Source organism: Danio rerio, chromosome 22 (assembly GCF_049306965.1).
Source record: "Danio rerio strain Tuebingen ecotype United States chromosome 22, GRCz12tu, whole genome shotgun sequence".
Taxonomy (NCBI): Eukaryota; Metazoa; Chordata; class Actinopteri; order Cypriniformes; family Danionidae; genus Danio; species Danio rerio.
The window spans coordinates 12,225,230-12,251,774 of record NC_133197.1 but is presented as its reverse complement, the minus strand read 5'-3'; the positions used below and the strand labels follow the sequence as shown (position 1 = coordinate 12,251,774).

General features: G+C 35.8%; 1 long non-coding RNA gene across 4 annotated transcripts in view; it reads right to left on the bottom strand.

The window, feature by feature from the left end:
- Positions 1-225: 225 nt before the first annotated feature.
- LOC137489012 (uncharacterized) overlaps positions 226-26,545 on the bottom strand; it is a 97,447-nt gene continuing 71,127 nt past the window's right edge. Inside the window, exons 4-9 of one of the 4 annotated variants that reach the window (XR_012397799.1) lie at positions 20,922-21,046; positions 13,582-13,691; positions 9,411-9,537; positions 8,975-9,056; positions 8,263-8,726; positions 7,529-8,169 (exon numbers count right to left, since the gene is read on the bottom strand). This is a non-coding gene — a long non-coding RNA (uncharacterized lncRNA). Of the gene's footprint in view, positions 1,955-2,261; positions 2,336-7,528; positions 8,170-8,262; positions 8,727-8,974; positions 9,057-9,410; positions 9,538-13,581; positions 13,692-20,921; positions 21,047-26,545 lie in introns of those variants that run through there. The other 3 variants (XR_012397798.1, XR_012397800.1, XR_012397797.1) reach the window with 3 other exon arrangements.

The following is a 26,545-nucleotide window of genomic DNA, read 5'->3' as shown; positions in this document are numbered from 1 at the left end:
ATGTCATCCATTTTGCACACACACACACACATATATATATATATATATATATATATATATATATATATATATATATATATATATATATATATATATATACATACAGTGTATATTAGGCACTTTGTTCTAAAGTTTACTATGTCTAGCCATTTAGCATATTTTGTTTATATAATATGTAAATAGTTGTACATATTACAATATCATATCATTTTGCATATTTTGTTTATATAGTATGTGATTTGTCCTAAAGTTTACGATGTCGAGCCGTTTAGCATATTTGTTTATATATATTCTGTAATTAGATGTACATTTTCAATGTGAAGGCATTTTGCATATTTTGTTTATGTAGCATTTAATTTGTTCTATAGTTTACGATGTCAAGCCAATTAGAAAATTTTATTTACATTTAATGTTATTTGTTATAAAATTAATGATGTCAAACCAATTGACATATCTTGTTTATATAGTATGTCAATTGTTATCAATTTTACAATATCAAGCCATTTTGCATATTTTGTTTATATAGTATGCGATTTGTTGTTGCTGCTGGAAGCGCATTCACCGCATAAAACATATGCCAGACTAATTGGCGGTTCATTCCACTGTTCCGACCTCTGACAAATCAGAGGCTACGCCAAAGTCCGTGATTTGTTCTAAAGTTTACGATGTCAAGCCATTTAGCATATTTAGTTTATATAGTATGTAAATTGTTGTAAATTTTATGATATCAAGCCAATTTGCATATTTTGCTAATATATTATGTAATTCATTTTAAAGCTTACAATGTCTAGCCAGTTAGCATTTTTTTAAATATACTATGTAAATTATTAAAAATTGTACGATTTCAAGCCATTTTGCAAATTTTGTTTATACAGAATGTATTCTAATGTTACAATGTAACAATCAAGTCATTTTGTTTATATAGTGTGCAATTTGTATTAAAGTTTGTGATGTCATCCATTTAGCCTATTTTATTTATATGTTATAAAATTAGTTCTAGTTTACAATGTCAAGCCATTTTGCTTATTTTGTTTATATAATATGTAAATAGTTCTACATTTTTAAGCCAATTTGCATATTTGCTTATATAATTATTGTAACCTCAAGCCATTTTGCATATTTTGATTACATAGTATGTAAATCATTGTAAATCTTACGATATCACACCTCTAATATATAATGTAAATTATTGCAAATTTTATGATATCAAGCCATTTCGCATACATTGTTTATATAGTATGTTATTTATTCTAAGATTTAAGATATCAAGCCCTTTTGTTTGTATTCTAAGGTAAACAATCTGAAGTCATATTGTTTATAGTGTGTGATTTATATTAAAGTTAATGATGTCATCCACTTTGCATATTTGTTTTATATATATTATGTAATATGTTTGTAAAGCCATTTTGTTACGCATTGTATCAATAAGCTATTTTGCTTATACTTTAGTTTATATACTATGACAGAAAATGTATAAACGCATCATGTGCTATCATGTTAATTACTAACTTTTATATTTAAAAAATACTTTAGGATATACACAGTAAAAACAGCTTAACGTTGTAAACTGTAATCTTTACAAAATGTTTAACAGCTAATTTTACATCATGATCAACTAATGATTTACAACACGAAAGACTGTAATATGACAATTGTAAACTGCTATTTTACAGCTATATAAACTGTAAACTATACACGTTTCCTCCAGTGTTCTGTGCTGTATGTGTATTTTGCTCCACAGTATTGACTTGAGGTTTATTGGAGTTAATTGTGTTGTGCAGGGAAATGGTTTAATCCTCAGCTGATGTTGAGCGAGTGAAGCGCAGGTCATTGATCGTCCTCCAGGGTCACGAATCTTCTGGCTGCCCGATCGATGTCCGCTTCAAGGGCGAAGGTGGGACTCGATAAAGGTTTTCTGCTAAATCCACAGTCTGCTGGTCTCCATCAACAGGTGCTGATAAACAGATAGATTCAGAAGGGGGACTTGCAAGGTCAAATTTGGAGAAAAGTTTTGCAAACAAAAGGTTTCAGATACATATTGGTTTGCATTTGTAATCATGACCCCGTGACTTATGGTCAATATGTAACGATTACAAATAAACCAAGTATAATTTATTGTCATTTATATATATGACATTAATAATTGAGCAAAATAATTCTGTAAAAATATTTCTTTTTTTATTTAAATGCTTTTTATTTTAATTTTTTTACTTAATATTTGATGAAACACAATGTGTATGTACAGTACAATATGCATTCACCGCTTCTGTCATCATGAATGTTTGTTTTCCACATCCTCTGACTTTTGTCCTGGTCTCTTTGTGCTTCCTTGAGCCTGTGAATAAGGGGAAAAAAGAAAGATCTACATTAGGCTGATGTTGTTTGCACAGGTGGCTTTGACTTTTGTTTAGTGATTCTCATGTTTGTACAAACGAAACAGGTGTGCTTACAATGCCAATGTGGCCGTTTATGGGAAGTTTGACAAAAGGAAAGTATGCATATGGCGTTAAAGCAACAAGAACGTTTATATTACTGTAACAAAAAAATCCCATGTAAACAATCAGCCAATAGTTTTGTTTCCATTTAAGTACTTTAAATTATGCAAATTTTAAGTCGATGGAAAACGGTACATGAAAATGACCCAATCTCTATCTATCTCACAATTTCTATCAAGATACATCCCATAATTTGCGCTTCTCAAGAATTGCGTCTGCAAAGTATAACTTAACAATATATTGCAATAAAAAAAAACGAGTATATCACAAATCTGAGTTTCTTTCTCGCAATTAAATACTTTTGCTTTATCGTAACGTTATAACTTGCTGTTTGACCTGGAAAACTAGCATGGAGTTTATTTCTCTCAGAAAAAAGTTAAAATAGCAAATTATAAAGAATTGAGATGTTTTATTTTCCAAGTCTAAGACAAGTTAAAATTGCGAGATTTAATATTTGCAATTCTGAATTTAAATTTTGAGTTTATATCTTACAATTCTTCCATACATTTGCGACTATATCTTGTGATTTTTAACAAAACAAAATGTTTTTCTTGCAATTCCAAGTTCACGTTATGCGATATTTACTTTTTTTTTTTTGTCAACTTCAACTGATAAACTTGCAAGGTGCAAGGTAAACAAAGGATTATGAGAAATAAAATAGTGAAAATAAAGCAACAATTTAGAGTAAATAAGAACTCAATCTTGCAATTTTGAGCGACTTTGTGAGTTTATAAATTGATGTATATTCTGAGACAAAGGTTACGAAGCAAACAATTTTGTGCTTCAAGAGTTCCCAGTTAGATATGCTTAGCATTTATAGCCAGTTTGGCATGCTGTCCCGGGAAAAAATCATGAGCTTGGAGATACTAGAGCACATGGCTCCCACCTGGTCAATAAGCATATAAGGGGATCTGAGATCAGGTAGGTCTTAAGAACTCCCCTTAGAAAAGGGAGGAAAAGGAGGAGATGAGGTGGAAGGGGTAATTTTTCTAAAATGTAGGGAAAAAGCTATCCATTTATTGTAAGCTTGGACCACTCTGATTGGATTATTACTGATTACAGATGAGTAGCCAGTTGTGCTTAACCATATCACATGCTCCTGTCAAAATTAGTTTATGAAACTTCACTTAATACAGTGGTTCTCAAACTGTGGTACGTGTACCACTAGTGGTACGCGGGCTTCCCTCTAGTGGTACGCGGAGGAATTAAATATGTCATGTGCTACGTGTATTTTAAAAATGATCAAAAATGATTTGTTTATCAATGTGATGACATATAGCCTATATTTATGAGGTCCAAGCAACATCCCCAGATTTTAATGAATTGGCTATTATATGTTAATACTTTACATTTAAGTACAGAATGTTTTTTTTTTTTTTAACTTTTTAAGAACAGTAATCAACCATTTTTTAACTTTTAAAAGCACATTTTAATTTAAATATTGACGTTTTTACTTTTTTTGTTTGTTTTACCTCAAAGCACAGTACAGTGCTAAATTCAGACTATTTATAATGATTAAAGTGGCTGACAATAATAAATATTCTTAATAATAGAAATAGATCTGCCACGTTTTTGAACTGTGCAGAGTTGTAGCTGCTTTACCGGGCCTACTTTGCTACTGTATTTCAATACTGCTCATTATGGTGGTACTTGGAGAGACGATATTTTTCTGAGGTGGTACTTGATGAAAAAGGTTTGAGAACCGCTGACTTAATAGATGTCTAATAGACATCTAAGCGTAGACAGCTTGGCTATAACAAGGCAAAACTTGGGCTGTCAGTGAAAATGTAATAGACATCTAAGAATTGCCCAAAGACAGACTAGTTGTCAGATAGACATACTGTATATTAGACAGACTTTATATGTGTAGTCATTCATTTCTGTTTATTTGATGAGAGGTCTAGTTTTGGCCTATTCTTAGACGTCTATTAGATTTTTTACTGACAGCCCTGTTTTAGCCAAGACAACTATGTTTAGACGTCTATTAGACATTTATTCAGGGTTTCCACTCTTTCATAAACAGCAGATTCAAGGACTTTTTAAAACATCATTAATTTTAAATCAAGCACCTTTGTACGTCATACCCCCAGCATATGTAGTGCCATGAAATTACATTAAAAATTACATTAAAAATACATTAAAATGTCATAAAAATAATAAACAGTCATGGTCAAAGAACTTTAATACATTTTGTTGAATTCAATACTGTTATACTGAAATACAGTCTATGAAATATTGATAAAATGTGCATTGTGTCATGGTTCTTGTGCAAGGTTTAAATTTAAGATTTTTTAATTAAGAATTTCTCAGTTTTTTGATTCAGTTTTTGAACACAGAACAGTACAATTGTTGAAATATCACCATAAACTTCCAATACAAGCATTTTAAGTACTTTCAAGAAGCGTGGCATTAGATATCTTTAAAAAAAAATGCTTGCTGGGTAGAATTAAGAGATACAAACTTTGAAATGTCTAAATCGTGAGACATACTTTACTTTAGTTTATATCATGCAGTAAGAATTGCCATATAAAATTTGAAAACAAATAAAATCAGTATTTACAGTTTAAACAAAAGCAAAAAAACTACAAGCTATAAACTTTATTTTATTAGAAAAAAAAAAATTTTTTTTCCTTGACTCAAGCTCAACTAAACTGCATTCTTATTTTTTCTGGGTTAGTAATTTAAAAAAATTTGGTGCGAAAATCCATTTTGTGAGATGAAACTTCCCAATTTTCAGCTTCCATTGTTACAACTGCTAATTTATGCCAGTTTCTTGAAAAATCGCAAACTATTTCAGCAGTATTCCACATTTCAGGAGTTCACACTTAGCTGATGATTGATTATAAAGCTCGTTTAGCATGCTGCCCTGGGAGAGAGCCCTGAGCTTGTAAGATCCTCGAGCCCGGGGCTCCCCCCCATTTGCAGGGCGAGAGAGGAGTTTGAGCTGAGGTAGATCTCGAGAACTCCCCTGCTGTTGCTAACAAACAGATAGTGATGGCTCTTAAGAGATAACTACTTAAAAGGTGCATGTCTATGGTGCCGATTAGGATTAGTCAATTTACTTATGTTTTTGGACCGTGGGAGGAAACCGGGGAACCCAGGGGAAAACCACGTGAGCACGGTGAGAACGTGTAAAACTCCACACAGAAACGTCGGTAAGGACTAGAACCAGCGACATTCTTGCTGTGAGGCAACAGTGCTAACCACTGGGCCACCGTGCCACCTATCTAGGAAAGGAGGAGGAGTAGGGGTGGAAGGGGGGATTCTTCAAAAAGAAGATGGCTGTTATGTGGGTATTTATAGTGGCTTAGGAATCGTCTGATTGGTGGATCATAAATTAAATAATGCGGGGCCAGCTGTAAGCAATGATAAGCATGTGATCCTCTCGAAATTAGTTTACAAATAGACTTCACAAAATTGACTACATCCATTTTTACACTACTATTTCCAATTTACTACAGTCCAAATAAAAGAGTCTACGGAGATGCAAAACGCATGATTCCAATAACACCAAAATTGCCTCCTTTTATTCACCCACAGTGATTGCAGGGGAAAAAAAGCAAATCAAGTCAGACCACACATCCGTCCACTAACATGCAATTATTTTGAGTCTCAGAAGAGCTCTCCGGTTTCCATTTCTCTAATTGTCAGCCGTGTGTTTGTCCTGCACAGCGGTGCATTCTGGGAGCTGTTGGGAGACAGGTGAAAGACTCTCTAAGGGATGAAGAACAAGACACAGCTTGAGACATGGAGATGAAGCGGAGGGTCAAGGACTTGAAGATGAAGATGATGATGGAGAACGAGAGAAAACACTTTTAATGATGAGGGAGATACTGGAAAAAACCTGCTGTGATCAAGTCATATTTTGAAGTGTCTGAAATAAGACGGCAGTATGAGGCCATGTTTCGAATTTATTATAAATATGTGAAAACAGCGAGAAACAAACATGAATATGTGCTCATAAGATACTGAGAATGCAACTAATGAGCAAGAAAAAAAATAAGATAAGAAAAGCAAAAACCCCAAAGTAGCTTAATAACATTGATGTCTGGTGGCTGTGCAGGCCATGGGAGACGTTCAACTTCACTTCATCAAACTACTCTGTCTCCTGATGTCTCCAGCTGATGTTTATTATCATCCTGATATCCAGCACCCCCTCCAGGATACAAACTTTGAATCAGTGGGTGCACACCAAGCGGCAACCTCCCGCTCTCCCTCAGGAAGCCAATACGGAAGTAACTAAAACTGCAATTCATTCGAAATCCGCTAGTCCTGGCAGCTCCTGGCTCCAAAACAGAGCAAATTTCAATTGAGCCCACTGTTAGAATGGCCAACTTTACAGCAGAAAAAAAGGTGTTTACAGCCTGGTACAAAAAAAGATTTTGGTTAATACAGGTAATATTACCCTTCATGACAACTGTGAGGGGGGTGAATTTTTTTAGAACTCATCCGTTTCCTTTATATTAAGTTATATTAAGTTTGCATAATTAAGGGCGTGGTCACTTGATTGACAGCTAGGTCTCGCTGGTCGCCGTCACTTCACCTCAGCTGAATCCTGCAGATTAGCCACTGAACTTGGCGTATTTATCGTATTTCTCTGTTGTTTTATGTGGCTTTACACAGTCAACTGCCTTTTGGACTTGTTTCCCACAATTATTAGATGGCATGGCATGCTGAGTGAACTTAATTGTGCTCACAAACCATTCACGTGGCCTCCGTTTCCCATGTGAGTAAAGTTATATGCTTATCTACCATCTCTATACATGTATTTGTTTAATTTAAGATCATTTATCGTTTATATTTATATTTAGAGCTGTAATGCACTCCAGAATCTGTCAGATTGATTAGCTGTAGGCTCTAGAACAGTCATCTGAAGCGTTGTCATACAGTGTTATGCTGGATTTTATCAATAGTCTTACAGTAACTAACACAGACTATATCTGATGTGTTTGTAAGTAATTCGCGTTTTCCTCCTGTTGAAAAATGTCATAAGAACAATGTTTAGTGGCTCAATGTATTACAGCAGTGTTTTTAAAAGTCTAAACACTTTATTGATATAGTGTACAACCAAGCACAAGTGGTCAGAATACAAACGAGTCACAGGTGATAAAGTATTAAGCATTTCTCCCAAAGTAAAGTGTGTCTGAACCAGGTCCAAGCTAAATGCTAGCAGGTGTCTGTAGCTCCGCTCACTCTCCGCCTCTTTGCCCTTGTTTGGTATCCCGCCGTGGGTGTGATGACGCGTGACCAAAATGGCGACGGTTGGCCGCGCCTACTTGTGGCTTCTTTTGCGCTCTTCAGAAACCTATGGGTGACGTCACGGATACTACGTCCATATATTTTACAGTCTATGGTGCACACGGTCCTTCAGAATGGTCCGGTATAGAACTTGGCCATCTAACACAAGTATTGGGCCTAGTGAATGCCATTATATTGCAGCTCAAACTTTCACTGATCCACCCCCATGCTTCACTCCGGCCATCAACAGTCTGGGTGGTACGATTCTTTGGGGCCTCTCCACACCGTAACTCTCCCAGATGTGGGTAAGACAGTGAAGGTGGACTCATCAGAGGACAATACATGTTTCACATTGTCCACAGCCCAAGATTTTCACTGCTGCACCACAGAAACAGATGTTTGGCACTGGCATCTGGTGATCAGTCTGTGCAAGAAACTGACAATATTTAAATTATTATTACCTTAAATTATTACTGGCAGCTCTCAGTAACTCTAACATTGTTGCCCATGTGCTGCGCCCAGTCAGTACCTGGATGAGAGACCACATGGGAAGCTAGGTTACTGCCAGAAGTGGTGTTAGTGAGTCCAGCAGGGGGCATTCAACCTGTGGTCTGTGTGGGTCCTAACACCCCAGTATAGTGAGAGGAATTCTATACTGCTCAGTGAACGCTGTCTTTCGGTTAAGACATTTAACCGAGGTCCTGACTCTCCGTGGTCGTTAAAAATCCCATAAATTCCAACTCTTTTTCGAGAGACATTAACCTCAATATCCTGGCCAAAATCTGCCCACTGACCTCTGTCCATCACCGCCTCCTAAACATCCCCAACTTGATAATTAGCTTCATCAGTCTGTCTTCTCTCCACCAATCAGCTGGGATGTGGTGTCTGGCACAATATGGCTGCCGCTGCGTCATACAGGTGGATGCTGCACACTGGTGGTGAATGAGGAGATTCCCCCCAATGTGTAAGATGTTTTGAACGTCCAGAAAGGCGCTAAATAAATGTAAGGAATTATTAAATCCATGACAAATAACTATGCACAAGGTCACAACATGTTGTGTGCTCAAATGAAAAGCAAAACATTTTTTGTATAAAGTATAAATGCTTAAATTATGTAAATAAATTAAGTGCTTAAATGTCTCCTTATCATCTCATATTTAATGTTTTTTATTTTCTCTGTGTCTCTTTGAGCACAAAAAACACCTCATTTTAAAATCACACAAGTATGAAACTGTGTTTACCTTCAGGCTCAGTGATGACCTTGTCCAATACAGACAGACGTGATTCTTGCTCACACTGTCCATTTGAGGCATCTGGGGACATCTGTTTGTGTGTGTGTGTGTGTGTTAGAGAGAGAGAGAGTGTCTTTCAGTGTGTGTCTGTGTGTGTGTGTGGGTGGGTGTGTGTGTAATACTTTGTATTCTTTACATAGTGGGCACTAAATGTCCCCAAGTATAGCGATACCAGTCAATTTTGACCTTGTGGGGACATTTTTTTAGTCCCCATGAAGAAAATGGCTCATAAATAATTTTGAAATAGAAGAAATTGCAGATTATTTCCTGTGAGGGTGGGTTTAGGGGTAGGATTGTGGTAAGGGGGACAGAATATACAATGTGTGCGGTATAAAAATCTATGGGAAGTCCCCATAAAGATACATTCACAAGTGTGATTTTTTACATTCATCGGGCGTTCTCCTCACTCTCCTGTCTACTGAAATAATCGTGTATGATGTCTGTGGTCACTGAAGGCACTCAGACTCGTCCTGCGTCAAACCCTGCAGACTGCTGCCATCAGAAAAACTGCACTGTCGACACAATAACACACAAACACAAACTGAATTAAACATCTCCACAGTCTACAGACTTGTGCTGTTCCATGGTATTATGGTGGTAATCCTGTAGCATAGTACTTAATTAATTACAGTGTGCTTAAATTTACTATACTATAATGCTTACAGTACATACTTATACAGTTTACAGTACTTACTGTACAAAAACACCATAGTATGTCCATTCTTTCATTAATTTTCCTTCGGCTTAGTCCCTGATAGGGGTGGAAAGCGGAATGAACCACCAATTATTCCAGCAAATGTTTTACACAGCAGATGCCCTTCCAGTACTGGGAAAATCCCATACACTCTCGCATTCACACACATACTCATCCACTATGGCCAATTTTGTTTCCCTAATTCGCCTATACTGCATGTCTTTAGGCTGTAGGGGAAACCGGAGCACCCAGAGGAAACCCACGCAAACACGAGGAGAACATGCAAACTCCACAAATAAATGCAGACTGGCCCAGCCAGGACTCGAACCAGCGACCCTTCTTGAGGCAACAGTGCTAACCACTGAGCCACCGTGCAACCCATAATGTGTCTATATGTTTAAAAATACTAAATCTAAAATAATTGTTTTGATATCAAAACGATATAGCAAAATACACTCACTGGCCACTTTATTAGGTACAGGTACTAGTACCAGGTTGTACCACCTCCTGCCCTCAGAACTGCCTTAATCCTTCAAGGCATAGATTCAACAAGGCACTAGAAATATACCTCAGACATTTTGGTCCATACTGACATGACAGCATTACACAGTTGCTGCAGATTTGTTGGCTGCACATCCATGATGCGAATCTCCACATCCCTGCATTCCACCACATCCTAAAAGTGCTCTATTGGATTGAGATCTGGTGACTGTAGAGGCCATTTGAGTACAAGAAACTCATTGTCATGATCAAGAAATGTCAGATCTGCAGCAGAAAAATCTGCATCAACTGTGTGATGCTATCATGTCAATACAGACCAAAATCTCTGAGGAATATTTCCAGTGTCTTGTTGAATCTATGCCATGAAGGATTAAGGCAGTTCTGAAGGCAAAAGGGGGACCAACCCTGTACTAGTAATACTAGTACCTAATAAAGTGGCCGGTGAGTCTATATGCAATACTGTATGTCCTGATGTTTCTTTGCAAATAATTTCAAAATTATAACATATACAGCCTTTTCTGTTTTAAAGTGTATGTCTAATTGTGTTTTGTTTAAAGTTTTTAATTGCAGACTTAGGAGTATTTAGGAGTAATTATTTTTACTTTCACTTTCATTTTAATCTTTTTCTCAATAATTAAATAAATAACATTTAATCAAAGAAAATCATATTAGGCTAACCTTTTTACATATTTTATTTCTGTAAATGTTTGTTTCATTCCAGGTACCAAAACTTCACTTTTCTTTTTCATGATTTTAGTTTTGCACACTATAAACCCCCATGCTTAAAAATATACAGTATAGCTACTTTAACATTATTCTGCCTTATCATTAGCATGGATTAGCCCTCACAATAAGCACACGATATACGAAAAAGAAACTCTTAATGTTGATTTTAAATTTACAATCGATAAACCAATCGGTTAGAGAATGGTTCATTCTTAAGCTTTCATTTGTCCACTAAACAGCACCTTTGTCATTATCAGTACCTGAAGCATTAAAGCATTGCATGACTTTTCACATCAGGCCGGCCTTTTGCTCTTCTTGTTTGTTTGCTCACATCTTGAAAATGGGATTAAGCTTCATTTAATCCTTCATTGAAACCCCGAACCATTCAAAACACTCGAATTAAATGGCACACAAACCGGAAAAGCTGCTCGCGCTTCATCAAACACAAATGACTTCGACTAGCACGAGTTTCAGATAGCAGTTCCTTTATTACCTCATATCTCTCTTTTTTATGAGGTAATTTGGTTTCTTTTGTATATAGAGCGAATAATTTGACAGGCGGGTGACTGTCTTTCAATATTGCAGGGACGTTTACATTGTGAGATGTGTTTTAGCCATCGGATAATTTCCATTTGAGTCCATTAAGTCACGGACCGGCGCGCAAACCCCTGCTGTCAGAGCTGCTGTTGGAGATGAAAACATACCCTCCGTATCCTTAATGAAACGCATTTAAATGAGTCATTTATCAGGGCAGAAACACAGCTGTTCGCCGCCACCAGCACCAAGATCTTCATCTCACATCTAAATTGAAGAAAGAGACACGGATTTTGTGTTATTTGTTCAGTTTGCGGTTGTTTCATTGCAAAATGGGCTTAATTGTGAAGCTAGCTCTAGCTAATGTGTTGGAATGTCACGGTATTTGTAGAGTAATTAATTTATTGATTAATGAACGAGGTATAACAGAGAGTTTTGGTCGGATGCTAATGGTTGGTTAAACAATACATAATAGTTAAACTTTCAGCAAATTTTCCAACCATACCCACTGATAATCCATTAAATACCGTTCACATAAGGGTTCCATTTCTATTGTTTATAATTTGATGATAAATCAGACATCATCCTAACATAACATCAAGAAAGCTGGGAGGAGGCCCACTCTCAGATGATATGTGCAATGGTGGTCGGGTTCACTCATCCATATGTGCTCGACATTCTCTTCTTCAATTTAAAATAGTGCATAGAGCTCATATATCTAAAGTTAAATTTGCTCATGTTTCCTGGTCTTAGTCTCTTGTGTAATAGATGTGCCGACGGCACTTTAATGCACACATTTTGGATGTGCCCTAAATTAAAAAACTTTTAGAGATCAATATGCGATACCCCTTTGTTGTGCTAGATTAGAGCCAGTTTCCAGACATTTTATCCTACCCGTCAGATTTTGCTATCAACACTGTATGTGATTGGTTCTGAGGTTAGGGTTAGGGATTAGGCAGGTTAGGGCGATATTGCAGTTTCATATCACACTACGCCACATTAAAATTGACACTAGTAGCACAATCTGATGGGTAGCATATTACGTCATCTAAATGTGCTATCTACTGTTTGAGACAGAACACCGACAGAATCGACAGAACACCGAAACTACTTGTGGCATTATTAAAAATCACCACAGAAGACTCATGTTTCTGTACGTCAAAGTGTACGATTCTTGCCTTCTCTTCATTATTGGCGCGCAGAGCAATTCTGCTTCACTTTTATTCAATAGAACAGAGAGATAATGTCTTGTCTTTTCCTTGAAAAAATTACACTCTTTAAGAGGACTGAGTAAACAATTCTATAAGATATGGCAACTTAATAGTTTAATAAGTTAAAATGACCTATAACATGCTGTCAGGACTAATTGATCATATAATCTTTTATATGATCAATTCTTAAAACTCTTGTCTTTTAAACTATTAACCTTATACACACATTTACACAAAGAAACACAGATGCATTCGATGGTTTGCGCACACACACACAAACACAAGCATGCACACACCAGCCTAATCTCACGAAAATAATTAAGTATTTTACGTTTTGCCAGTTTAGTGGCTAATTTGTACGAATTCGTACGAGTTCAGTCGTACGAAATTGTACGATTTTAAAAAGAAGGCATGGCACCTAACCCCTACCCTAAACCCAACCGTCATTGGGGGATGACCAAATCGTACTAAATTGTACGAATTAGATCGTACAAATTCATACGAATTAGCAACTAAATCAAAAAGTTACGAATTGCCGTGAGATTGTGTTCGCGCACACACATTTGCAAGTACACACATGCTCACACACACACACACACAAGAGACACACATTCACATACAAACACACGCAGACAAAAACACACAACCAGAAACACACAGGCACAAATGCAGATACACATGCTCTGTGTGTGTCTAACACAAAGAAACAAAGATACAAGCACACACAAACATATACCTACAACCAAGCGCGTGCACGCACGCACGCGCACACACGCACACACACACACACACACACACACACACACACACACACACACACACACACACACACACACACACACACACACACACACACACACACACACACACACACACACACACACACACACCTGTCAGTGGTTCAGCAGGTGTCACATGATGTCAAACAGTATGTGGCAGATCTGTAGAGATCAAACCCGCAGGTCGGTTCGTCCAGAGCTGCTCTCAGTGCAGAAACAGCCTGAGGTGAGAAACACAGCAGCCGAGTGTGACTGGAATTTAACTGATAACTACAACAATAACAAGATCTGTGCTCAAAGACACGCTCTGCTACGCTGATCAAATATTATTATATAAATCAAACTTAAAAAAATTAAATAAAATTGTGGATATTAAGTTTATTGATATATACATTTTAAGTACCAATATTTAGATTTTACTATCCATTATTCAAATGTATTTATGGTTTTTGTGATTTATAAAGTGTTGTATGAACATATAAATACTGTATTATATATTCAATTCAAGTTTATTTGCATAGCGCTTTTTACTGTAATTATTGTTTAAAAGCAGCTTTACAAAAGGCGCACATTATTCCATTACAATCAAACTCTGGAGTTATCTGTGTGTGTGTGTGTGTGTGTGTGTGTGTGTGTGTGTGTGTGTTTCTTTTGTTTGTGAGTGTCTGTGTATGTGTAAAAGTGTGTACTTGTATGTGATTTTGTGTGTGCATGCAAGTGTGTTTGTTTATCTTTAGTTTGTTTGTGTGTATGTGTGTGTGTGTGTACATGTGTGTGCTTTTATTTGTTGTCTTTGTGTTTGATTGTGTGTGTCTGTACAGTATGTGTATGTATATCTGTTGTTTGTGTGTTTGAGGTATGTGTGTGTGTTTTTTTTTTTCTATGTGCGCAAGCGAACGCATCTGTGTGTGCATCTGCATGTGTTTGTGTGGATGATGTGTTTCTGTGTGTGCGACTGTGTGAGTTTGCTTGTTTTGTGTGTCTTTCTGTTTGTGTGTGCATCTGTTTGTTTGTTTGTGTGCATGTGTGGGTATGTGTTAAATCTGTTGTCGGTGTGTGTGTGCGTGCATGACCTATAAACCTCCGCATCTCTGCCTGTGTTGTGATGTTGAAGGTCAGGTTGGGGTGCGAGTGTGTTAATGATGTGTGTGTTCATGTCTTCATGCCCTGAGGATTGACTCTCACTTCTCTTTCAGCTTTTTGATCTCTGCTTTGGGTTTCAGGTCAAAAAAGGAAAAATAACGAAATGTGTGCAAATAGATGTAAAGCCCTGCGCATTTGTAGACACAACAAAAAACAACATCAGACGAAACAAAAACAAACCCAACACTTTCAGGGCTGATTCACACTCAGATTGTGTTTGTAAATATTTACAGAAGCTCTGTGATCTTGGTTTCATTTGACAGAATCTGCATAGATAAACTAATGCCAACACACAAATGTAAATGTTTCCCTATGGAAAAATGTATGTGGCAGTGATGTTTTTAGTATATACAATTGAAGTCAGAATTATTCGCCCCCTGTTTATTTTTTCCCCGATTTCTGTTTAAAGGAGAGAAGATTTTTTTCAACACATTTGTAAACATAAAATTTTTAATAACTCATCTCTAATAACTGATTTATTTTATCTTTGCCATGATGACAGTAAATAATATTTGACTAGATCTTTTTCATGACACTTCTATACAGCTTAAAGTGACATTTAAAGGCTTAACTGGGTTAATTAGTTTAACTAGGCAGGTTAGGGTAATTAGGCAAGTTATTGTATAACGATGGTTTGTTCTGTAGGATATCGAAAAAAAAAAGAAGCTTAAATGGCTAATAATTTTGACCTTAAAATGTTTTTTAAAAAACTAAAAACTGATTTTATTCTAGTCAAAATAAAACAAATAAGACTTTCTCCAGAAGACAAAATATTATCAGACATACTGTGAAAATGTCCTTGCTCTGTTAAACATCATTTGGGAAATATTTAAAAAAGAAAACAAAATTCAAAGGAGGGCTAATTCTGACTTCAACTGTAGTTAGTTTTCTATTTACATATACACTCACCGCCCACTTTATCGAGCAGTTGGGTAGGTGTACCTAATAAATTGGCCGGTGAGTGTAAAATTTAAATTAAAAACCATGACTGACATTGGTACACAGACACAAAAAAAAAAAAAAAAAAAAAAAAAAAAAAACGTTAACAATATCATTTAGCGACTGAAACTATGCAGGGATCTAAATTAATGGTCAAATCTGTAGTTTTTCTATTGAATTTGTAATCTGGCGTATAGCTATAGGGGCTAAATATAAATAGTAGGCATATTAAATATTTACAGTGACTGCATTGTTAATTATTGTAAATTGTTGTAAAATCTTTGGGTGTGAATCTACAAAACAAGTGCTAGCATTAGCATTTCTATTACGTTATTCATACAGCACCTTCAAAGGCTCAATAACACATTGCTGTGAGTTCTTGTAACTCAGCAGCTGAATTTCCATAATGTGAGGTGAATTATGGTCAGAACTGAGTCGTCTTCAAGAACCAAGTAACATTTCAAAGGGTATTTATTAACCAGTTCTCGATAGCCGGCAGCTATTTCATATAGAAAATACCGCTTATCACCCCAACGCAGACCTGGCCGCTCTTGCACATACACTTATACGGCTGCTAGACGCCCCGGAGAAATGTAAATGTCCCCGTCTTAATTTAATCTGCAGCAGCATGTGGCATTTATTCCGAAAACAAAGCAAACTGAAAGGGGGAAATGCTCTGATTTTATTAAAACGAGACACTACAGGCAAAAAACAATGTTTATTTGTGCAGATGTCAATTTTGAGATTTTAGGCCTTTTGGCTCATTTTTTCACACTTATGTAAAGAAAACATCACTTAAACACATGATTAACAGTTTTATTTATATCTGTTTATATTACTAAGGGATTTTAGAAAGGGATTAGTTTATAAATAGCTAAGTTGTTAAAAAAAAATAGCTAAAAAAAAATCCCAAAATACCCTTCTGTAAAAATATAACTCTGACATGTCAAAAAAATTACTTCAACTTCATTTAATGTTCTTTCTTTTTGGTAAAAAAAAATATATGCAAATGAGCAGATATTAAATTAATTACATTATAACAAAAATCAAAGATATTATTTAAAAAATAGCTTTAATGGGAAGGATGATCTATTAAGGTAGATTTACTGTAATAGATAAAAAAATATTCACAATAATGAATTGCACTTTCCGTGGACAGGTGCTATCCAGAATGTTATTTTTGGATAGCAACTGTTATATATATACATATATATATATATATATATATATATATATATATATATATATATATATATATATATATATATATATATATATATATATATATATGTATATATATATATATATATATATATATGTATATATATATATATATATATATATATATATATATATATATATAATTATTATTATTATTATTATTAACCAAATATTAAATGTAAACACTAAGTTTTACATTTGGTTTCTGTTTAGTAAGAGAAAATGTTATAAATATTTTATAACATTGTTTTAACATTTTTACATAATCAGAATATATTTACTTAATGTGTCATTTACATATTTAAATTTACATTATACTAAACTTCCTATATAAAAAATGCCTGTAACTCTTAATATAATTAAGGTCACACTTTGTTTTGATGGTCTGTTTGTTAAAATTAAGTTACATTGCATTTACATGTCAACTAATTCTCATTAGATTATAAGTAGCTTACGGTTAGTGTAAATTGACATGTACGTGCAAAGTTTCTTATAGTCAGTTAAATGTCTGTTGAAAGAGCAGTATCAACAGATATTAAGCAGATAGTCTGCTAATACTCAAATAGACCATCAAAATAAAGTGTTACCAATTAATCATGGGCGATATGGCAAAAGTGCAAACTCGATAAATCTTTTCCATATTGAATGATAATGATATATATTTCAAAATAAGTTGTTAATGCTTTAATTCCAGATTTAAAAGACTACCCCAAAAATGACTGATGCAAAAAAAAAAAAAAAAATTAGAGGGTCCATTAAATGGCATAACATATTTTCGACTAATACATTTGTAAATAAATATCTGTATAAACAACTGAGGGATTTTAGAAAGGGATTCGTTTATAAATAGCTAAGTTGGCTTCTTATTTACAACATTTTCCCCTGAATTACACAGTAATATAAAGAGATTCCTAAAAAAAACAAAAAGATTTTTTCAGATTTTTGTGCAAGAAATACATGAAAATGAGCAGATATTAATAATTTATCAGAAGTTATTTTGTAACAGAAAACAAACGAAACGGCTTAAAATAATAGATTTTATAGATAAAATAATCTATTAAGGTACATTTACAGTAATAGATAACAAAATTAGTCTGTCTGAACAAATTGATTCACTAATAAATTGTGAATAATGTTTTTTATAGATAGCACCTGTAAATATTTCATTTTTAATTGAAAAACGAAACAAAATACAATACAAATACAAAATGCAAACCTTAACTTCGAAAAACGTCATAAACAAAGTTGTCTATTTGGAACAGTGTTATAAATTGTTTTAAAGGTTGTTTTCAGATTTTTGCGATAGTTAAATTAGAACATATTTACTTAATGTCTTACTTGCATATTTAAATAAATCATTCAACTAAACTTTCAATACAAAAAAATGCTTGTAATTCTTAATACAATTAATGAACGGATTGTAAACTGAATATTGAGTAGGGGGTGGAGTTTTACTTCTGTGCTCCTCCTCTCATCTTTCACTCACAGCAAACTAACAGTTGAAGGGGCGTGGCTAAGCATATTTCACTCAAGCCGTCAAACTGACATGAACAAAGAAGAACTGATGTTCAAAATCTGAGGCGAATGGTCAGATTTTGATTACAGATTACGCAAACTTATTCAGTGGATTAACTTGCACAAAATAATTGCTCACTTTAAAACTAATGACATGCGCTAGCAAAATAAACATGTTAAATTTTGATTTCATGACGTCTTTTTAGTCTGCTTTAATTTCCAGCTTTGAGAAGTTACGATCAGGTACAGAGGATGTAAACATTTATTTAATCTATATATTTTTTTCCAAATCCATCACCTGACATCTTTCACCAACCACTGTCCAACCTTGTGTGTGTTTGTGTGTATGTGTGTGTGTTTGCCTTTGCACAAACCCCATGAGCCTCCAGCTGTCGCATCCATCTCTGTCAGGACTAATTATTGGCCCACACTTTTCTGCAAACACACAGCTAGCTTCAGTCTCTCTCTCCCCCTGAGATCGTTCTGTCTCGTTTTGAGGTCACACCGGGCATCTTTAGTTTTAACAGCCCCTCTCTTTATGTCTTGTGACCTTCAGGGGTCATGAGGATGCATTTATAGACCTGTATTTCACACCATTAAAGTCCACTTCCGATGTCAGTCAAGGTTTCCTCAAACAAAACGTCATCATTTAGTTTCATGAGACTGTCTTCCTGAATAAATAAAGGTCTGATATGATTAATTTGCCCTTACCTAGCTTTCATAATCTGGAGTCTTGTTAAAAAAAGACACAAACAAACAAAGAAACCTGTGGTACATCAAGAGCTTTTAATAATAATAATAATCATCAGCATCATGATAACAACAATAATAATAACAATAGTAATAATAATACTAATAATAACAATAGTAATAATGATAATAATAATAATTATAATAATAATAAAAATAATAATAATAACAATAATACTACTACTAATAATAATAATAATAATGATAATAATGATAATAATAATAATAATAATAATAATAATAATGATAATAATGATAATAATGATAATAATAATAATGATAATAATGATAATAATAATAATGATAATATTAATAACAAAGATTCTAATAATAATAATAATAATAATAGTAATAATGATAATAATAGTAATAATGATAATAGTAATAATAATAATAACAACAACAACATGAATAATAGTAAAATGATAATAATAACAATAATCATAATAATAATAACAATAATATACAATAATAACAATAAAAAACATAAAACTATAATAACCAACATAGGCTCATTCTGAAAACTTAGCACTATTTACATTTCTGGAGAAGTACGTATAGCTGCATTTCGTCTTTTAAGGGCCATGAAACCCTCTGTTTTCACACCTCTAGTTTGGAAAAAGTGAGGAAAGTGGGTGTGTCTAGCTTTGTTTAGGTGGGAATGTCAGGGGAGGGAAAATGGGCAGGGTTTGAATACAAATGGGCAGGGTTTGAATAAAAATGGAAGTTGCCATTTGTGCGCGCACTGCTGACCAAGGAAATACAAACACACTCGCAGGGGAGAAAGACAGTGTGTTTAATGACGGTGGGATGCTTGATAGCACATGTCGTATAAGAGAAAAAAGCCTCTGCATTTCTCTGTAACTCAGATGCACCCAGTAGGTCAGAAAGCTGTGTGTGTGGACTATCCTGTCACAAAACTGTCGGCAAAAGTTTGCTTACAGTGTTCACGTGTTTACACACAGAGAGCAGCATTTACAGCGGATCTTTCAATATTGTAGTGATATTAACTTACTATAAACAAAGTAACTTAGAAATCCTTTTGACTAAGGTCTGTCTTTAAACACTGAAAGAGTACTGCTGACCATACCAACTATAACTTTGCGTTCGGAATTAACAAAGAAAGGTCACTGATTGCACACACTTATCAAATCTGTAGACAGGACAATCAGCACATACTGGAGCTGCGTCTTCTTTTAAACAAGATAAGCAGCAAATCCGGATCTCACCATTGATGAGAAATGCTCTCGAGTGAAAAATGTTCTAAACAAACGTATTTCTGTCGCGTGCACAAATCCACACGTGAGTCCAGCAGTGCGCTCATAGGGAGAAAATGAAAACAAAACCTTTACATTATAAAAGCAACACTGACGACTCGTATCTCCAAACAATTCTTATTCTTTTCCCACTCCTTTTGGCAACACGACATGTGTCATCTCTCTGCCGTCTGAACACTGTTTCAGGTACAGTCTAAGAAAGCTAGCATGCATATTAATGAAGTTGCAGCGCATACATAATAGAGCGCGCTGATTGGTTTAAGCCAAGCCATACTCATGAATCAATGCAACACACTCAGAGACGCAATACGGGACACCCAGGTACAGACGTCCAGTCTACACGCTGGAATACACGCCAAGATCTCATGGCCGTGATGCAGCTTCAAAAATTCGTTTCAAACCGGAAGTACGAATTTGCTCGAAATAACGCAAAAACAACCAATTTTCACTTTTTAGTGAGATATATGTGTCCTAATAGTGTTTTTAGCATTGTGGGACACTGTCAACGGTTTAAAAAATGTGTTTTGGTGTTTTGTGACCCTTTAAAACAAATGCTACGGGGTGGTTTGACGCCATTTCTTTTTGTGCAAGCAGCTGACCGATTACCTCCATATGGACGGCTTTCCATCTGTTACCAGTTTGCCCAGTGGCTCACCATGTATGTCAGGGGACTTGAGAAGCAGGGAGGAGTTGACCGGGATGACGGGGTTTAAGCCCAGTAAAGAATGGTTCTAGAAAGCAGGTAAGACAAAAACAAAAGCCAGAAAATAAAATAAACAAGTAAATAGCAGGTTGAGAATGTGTTAAAATCTGAAACCATGGTAAAAATTAGTGGGCTTTTTTTTCTGGATTGCTTTTCAAAACAGTGTTGGTTGGGTTTAGGAAAGTGAGTGTGCGCTGATCAATTGGTGCTTTTTAAAACACTATCGGTTGGATTTAGGGAGGGGGGTGGGTGGTTGTTTCGTTTGGTCGGTCAGTCAGTCAGTCAGTCAGTCAACAGCGGCTTCTGGTGAATTTACGCAAGAAGAGCAAGCACGAATTGCACCCGCGAGAGAAATATAAGATCTCAAAAAAACCCACACAGCGGCCTCTGGTGGATTTATGTGAGAAGAGCAGGCGCGAATGGCAAGAGAAGTCAAATAAAATCAAAATCAAATCACTTTTATTGTCACATCATCAGCAGCATGTGTGCTATGATGAGTGAAAAGCTTAGGTGCTGGCTCCAGACAGTACAAAGTGCAAATACAACGACAAAAGTTGGCTTTATGCACAGCTAATGTTATAAAGCCAACGATAAACTGCCGGTGACAATTTTCAATTTCACAAGGTTGTTTTTACAGTATCGATGTTGTAATGTATTGACAATACATTCAGTTAAAGGGACTTAAGTATTCATTTAGTTGTTTAAGCCTAACGCGAGATGAAAGACCGTTTTAACCACTAGTGCCGTCAGTAGCAACAGGCTAGCAGACATTCCATTGAAAATACTGGGGTAAAATAAACTGTAAAATAAACGGTCATATTTTAAAGACATGGCGGGGGGAAATGGAATTTAATGCAGTGCTTCTTGTCTGATCTGAGACCCACTTCACATCGTAATCTAACAAGCAGTGAAGATCGCTAAATTTTAAAGAAATCAGATCTTAAACGTGTCAATTTTGTAATGGAAAGACAGTTCATCAGAAGCCCTTGGGCTGACAGGCTGAAAATTAAATGTCTGTGTGCATATAGCCCATTTGAGATCTCAAAAAAAGCGTACACATCGGCCTCTAGTGGATTCGCGAAAACAAACACTCAAAATCGCAATTCATTTTAGAGAAGAAGAAGAAGAATAAGAAACGGAGCAATTCCAGTAGGGCCTATGCACCGTTTCAGTGCTCGGTCCCTAACAACAATAAAATAATAGGAGGGGTTATTATTACCAAGTTTAAGAAATGACTATGTTATGTAGAATACATGTAAGACAGGACTGTGAAACAGTGCTAAAATAATAAAGACAAATACCATGTACCATGTGCACACCCATCACAGTATATTCCAGTAAAAGCTTTTTCTCTGCAACACTTATTGCATTGTCTTCATATTCCTTCACTTTTATAACACTTTGTATTTCTATTTTATTAAGTTGTCAGCTGCACCATGAGAATCTCTACCTGCATTTCGATCTCAGCTAATAAACTTTCTTATATTACAGGACTAAAGTTCTCCGAGGTCCGCAAGGAACGGCTCTGTCCGCTCTGGAATCGATTCAAGTCTTCTGGAGTCCGGCCTGCGCTGTATTGATTCCCCGTTAATGTCGTAATGACCGTTTTGGCAGCGGATTTGAAGCTGTGAAACGGTGCTTTGGGACGGCGGTCATTAAAAAACATGTTGTTTGATTAAAATCAGAAAATGTTCTGTGGTATCAGACTCCATAGCAGAGTGAGAAATGATAGAAATGATCTCCACACACACACACACACACACACACACGCGCGCACACACACAGAAACAAACATTTCCGCCACCGCTGAGGTGCGATATCATGATGGCAGTGAGTTTGTCACGGCGGGGTGCAGGTAAGTGTGAGGTTTGTGTTGTGCTAACACATTAGTTCTGGCCCAAAACCTAGCAAGCAGTTTTGCTCTTCACAGAATACAACTGTAGAACATGGAGGAGACAACAGAAAAACTAGTCCTGGGATAGCTACAGTAAGGTATACACTACTACTGTAATGCAAGGTAAAAGTTAGCTGTTAGCATCTAAATTCAATTTGCTCAGCTAGCAGAAGATACTATTGCAGCCTTTTGTAAACTAGCTTTGATCATATGAGGTCATTTTTGAGCCTGTAAAATAAAATAATGTGTCAGAATAGTAAGCTATGCTAAATGTCTAATAATACGAGCTTGATAAAACATGCTAACTATAGCTAAGTCTTACACCTTGTAATTCTTACAAGAAAGATTTATAGTAAAAAGTTATAAACTGTAATTCAGTCTAAAAGTTTCAGTTACAAACCTTACGATTTTCATTTTAACAAACAAAAATTATGATCTAGTGCAGGGGTGTCCAAACTCGGTCCTGGAGAGCCGGTGTCCTGCTGAGTTTAGCTTCAACTTGCTTCAACACACCTGCCAGGACGATTCTAGTAAGACCTTAATTAGCTGGTTCAGGTGTGTTTGATTAGGGTTGGAGCTAAACTCAGGACACTGGCCCTCCTAGCTACATTGCTAACCAGCTACAGATAAAGCTATAAATAAAACACTTGAAATGTTCATGTAAAAGAAATGACATTTACTTAAGCTATTTTTATGTAAAAAGGTTAATCTAAGTCTTATAATACTATGCTATATTTGTAAATTACAAAACTGTGAAATAAACAATGAGCATTAATCTAATTAATAATAGTTAGCATTCATTGGTAGGTGAAACTTTTAACCTACAATAGGTTTTGCTAGCAGGGTAAACAAATGTTATCTGTTAGCATATTGCTAATCTACCCAAGCAATAATACTCAATGTTTTTTAAGCATTAAAAATACACACGCACGCACACACACGCACAGGATAAACACAATTATTTTTGTTTGTATTTTGTTCTCAGACAAAGTGGACACTTGATCTGTACAGCTTGTTTCAGTGTACTGAACTGCTTCAAAAATGTTTTGGAAAAAGCGCTAATGTGGAATGCAGGTAAGTGTGAATTGGCCCAAAACCTAGCTACCAGTTTTGCTCTTTACAGAATACAATTGTAGTACAGAGAGGGAGAACACTGCTTGGAAAGCTAGTCTTGAGATAGCTAAGAAACACACTACTACAGTCATAAAAGGAGATAGTTAGCTATTAGCATCTAAATAGCATTTGGTCTGCTAGCAGAGGACACTATTGAAGCCTTTTATGAACTAGCTTTGATCATAGGAGGTCATTTTTGAGCCTGTAAAATAAAATATTGTGTAAGAATTTAAAGCCATGCTTTATATGACAGTCTACTATTGTGAGCTTTATAAAGCATGCTAACTATAGCTAATATTGGCAACTTGTAACCTCTTGCAACAAAATATACAGTAAAAACGGTGTTGCAGTTTTAAGGTTTCACAGTTACAAACCTTACGATTTTCATTTTAACAAACAAATTATAATCCAGTAGATGTTTAAGTACAGCGCTAACTAGTTACAGATAAAGTTATATATAAAGAAACTAAAAAAAGTTAAAAGAAATGACATTTACTTAAGTAAATTTTTTTTTAATTTAATCTAAGTCTTACAACAGCAGTACTATTTTAGCTAACTAGCATAATGTTCTATGCTATGTTGGTTAATCGCAAAACTGCTAACAATTAGCATAATCTAATGAATAATAATTATTAATTAGCATTTATTGTTAGGTGAAACCTTCAGCCTATTTAATGTCATAGATATTTACATTAGTCAATAGAGCCGCCATTTTAGTACAGTGTAGTGCTCCTTTGAGAGGAATGCAGGACCAAGGTGGCGAGGAGGAATGGCCATCCAGAGCCAGAGATCTATACACATATATCTATGATGAAGAGTTTTCAGTTTTCCTGATGGTCAGTACGCAAATATTTTTTTAGTTACCCCTACTGTTCATTTCCAGGCTGGTCTTAGCTGGTCAGGCTGGGAGATGACCAGCTAAGACCAGCTTGACCAGCCTAGCTAGGCTGGAAGCCCAGCCAAATGTCCAGTTTAAACCAGGGTGGTAAAGCTGTTTTTAGCTGGATAAAACTGGTCATTTTCCAGCCTGACCAGCAAAGTCCAGAAAATCCAAAACCCCTCTAAAACCAGACTGGTCAACCAGCTAAATCCAGCCAGCCAGCCAAGGCTGGTTTAAGATGGATTTTTCAGCATTGACGAAAATGATAATTTTACATCACCTTTCTACATCTATCGATATGTGATTGCACAGGCATTCCTAATAAAGAGCATGTGTTTGTGTGCATGGAAATGTATTATCCTCCCTACCTGTTAAATTTAATCTAATCCATGTCCTGAAACACAAGCCCTCGCCTACTTTCACTTCTCATTCTAACAGAGAGACCGATTTGTTTGTGAATTAATCTCCATTATGAACGACTTGTTCACTTAGCCGACAATATTATAGGTTTCTGGCTCCGCAGCGTCTTGTTGTCATATTAAATTTTCATCGCTTGCTTATTTTATTCAACAAAACTAGCATAAGCATAGTATTTAGTGTGAGTTGGTGCTACTTTGCCTTATGGCCAGTGCAGTAAGTGACTGTATTGTAATCAATAAGGTTACATGTTGAGCACAAAAGTTCATAACATACTAAATCGTAAAAATCGAAATGTTAGCTATGAAATGTTCTGGCTTTGTTTTCTTTGTTTGCTCGTTACTAAACCTATACACAGCGCTAAAGTCCAGCATCTTTACTTTGGCTTTAGTATTGACAAAGTGCAGTTGAATGACATTTGTCCTGGGAGTACTGTACAAATGTGGTGGCGCCATTGACGCATGCTCAGGGTCCGTATGCGATATCTAGTGTATAAATCTATGATTTACTGTAAGTATTGATTTACGTAATTGGTTTGGTTTTGCTAGCTGGTTCAACATATTATTTCTGATGGTTAGCTGTTAGCATACTGCATTTTAAATGCACGCACATAGGAAAAACTCAATTAATTTGTTTGTATTTTGTTCCCAGATAAAGTTGATATATTTTTTACAGCTCATTTCAGTGTAGTAAGTAAGGAATCTCTTTAAAATTGTGAAGCTGACCGCTAATGTGTTCTAAAAAAAACACAAAAACGCAGGTCAGATGGACAGAACCAGAGGCAAACATTCAGAGTTGTCTGACACCAGGGAAAGCCAAGGACGATTTGTCTGACAACGGGAGTCAGATTACTGACACGCTCACTCGTACAGCGCGCGCGCGGGTGTGAAGAATGTGTGTTGTGTCAGTGCGTTTACCGCCTGTGTCTCTATTTGTGCTTGATTACACACAGCAGGCCCTCTGAGGCCATTGCCACTTCTGCATTTGCACACAAATACCGAGGCCTTTTCTTCACATTCGTCACTGTATTCCTTGCTAGTCTGACAGAGAATAATGTTGCGAAAATTGCACGCTTATAAGACGGCGTCATTATATCAGCTGCGGCTGGTAATGATATATCACGGCGCGTAAAGTGTCTTCTCATCTCCTGTGGCGCTATCAGAGCGTTTCAATTCACACAATCCCAGCTCATCACTGCGATGGCGGCAAGGTAATATTTAATA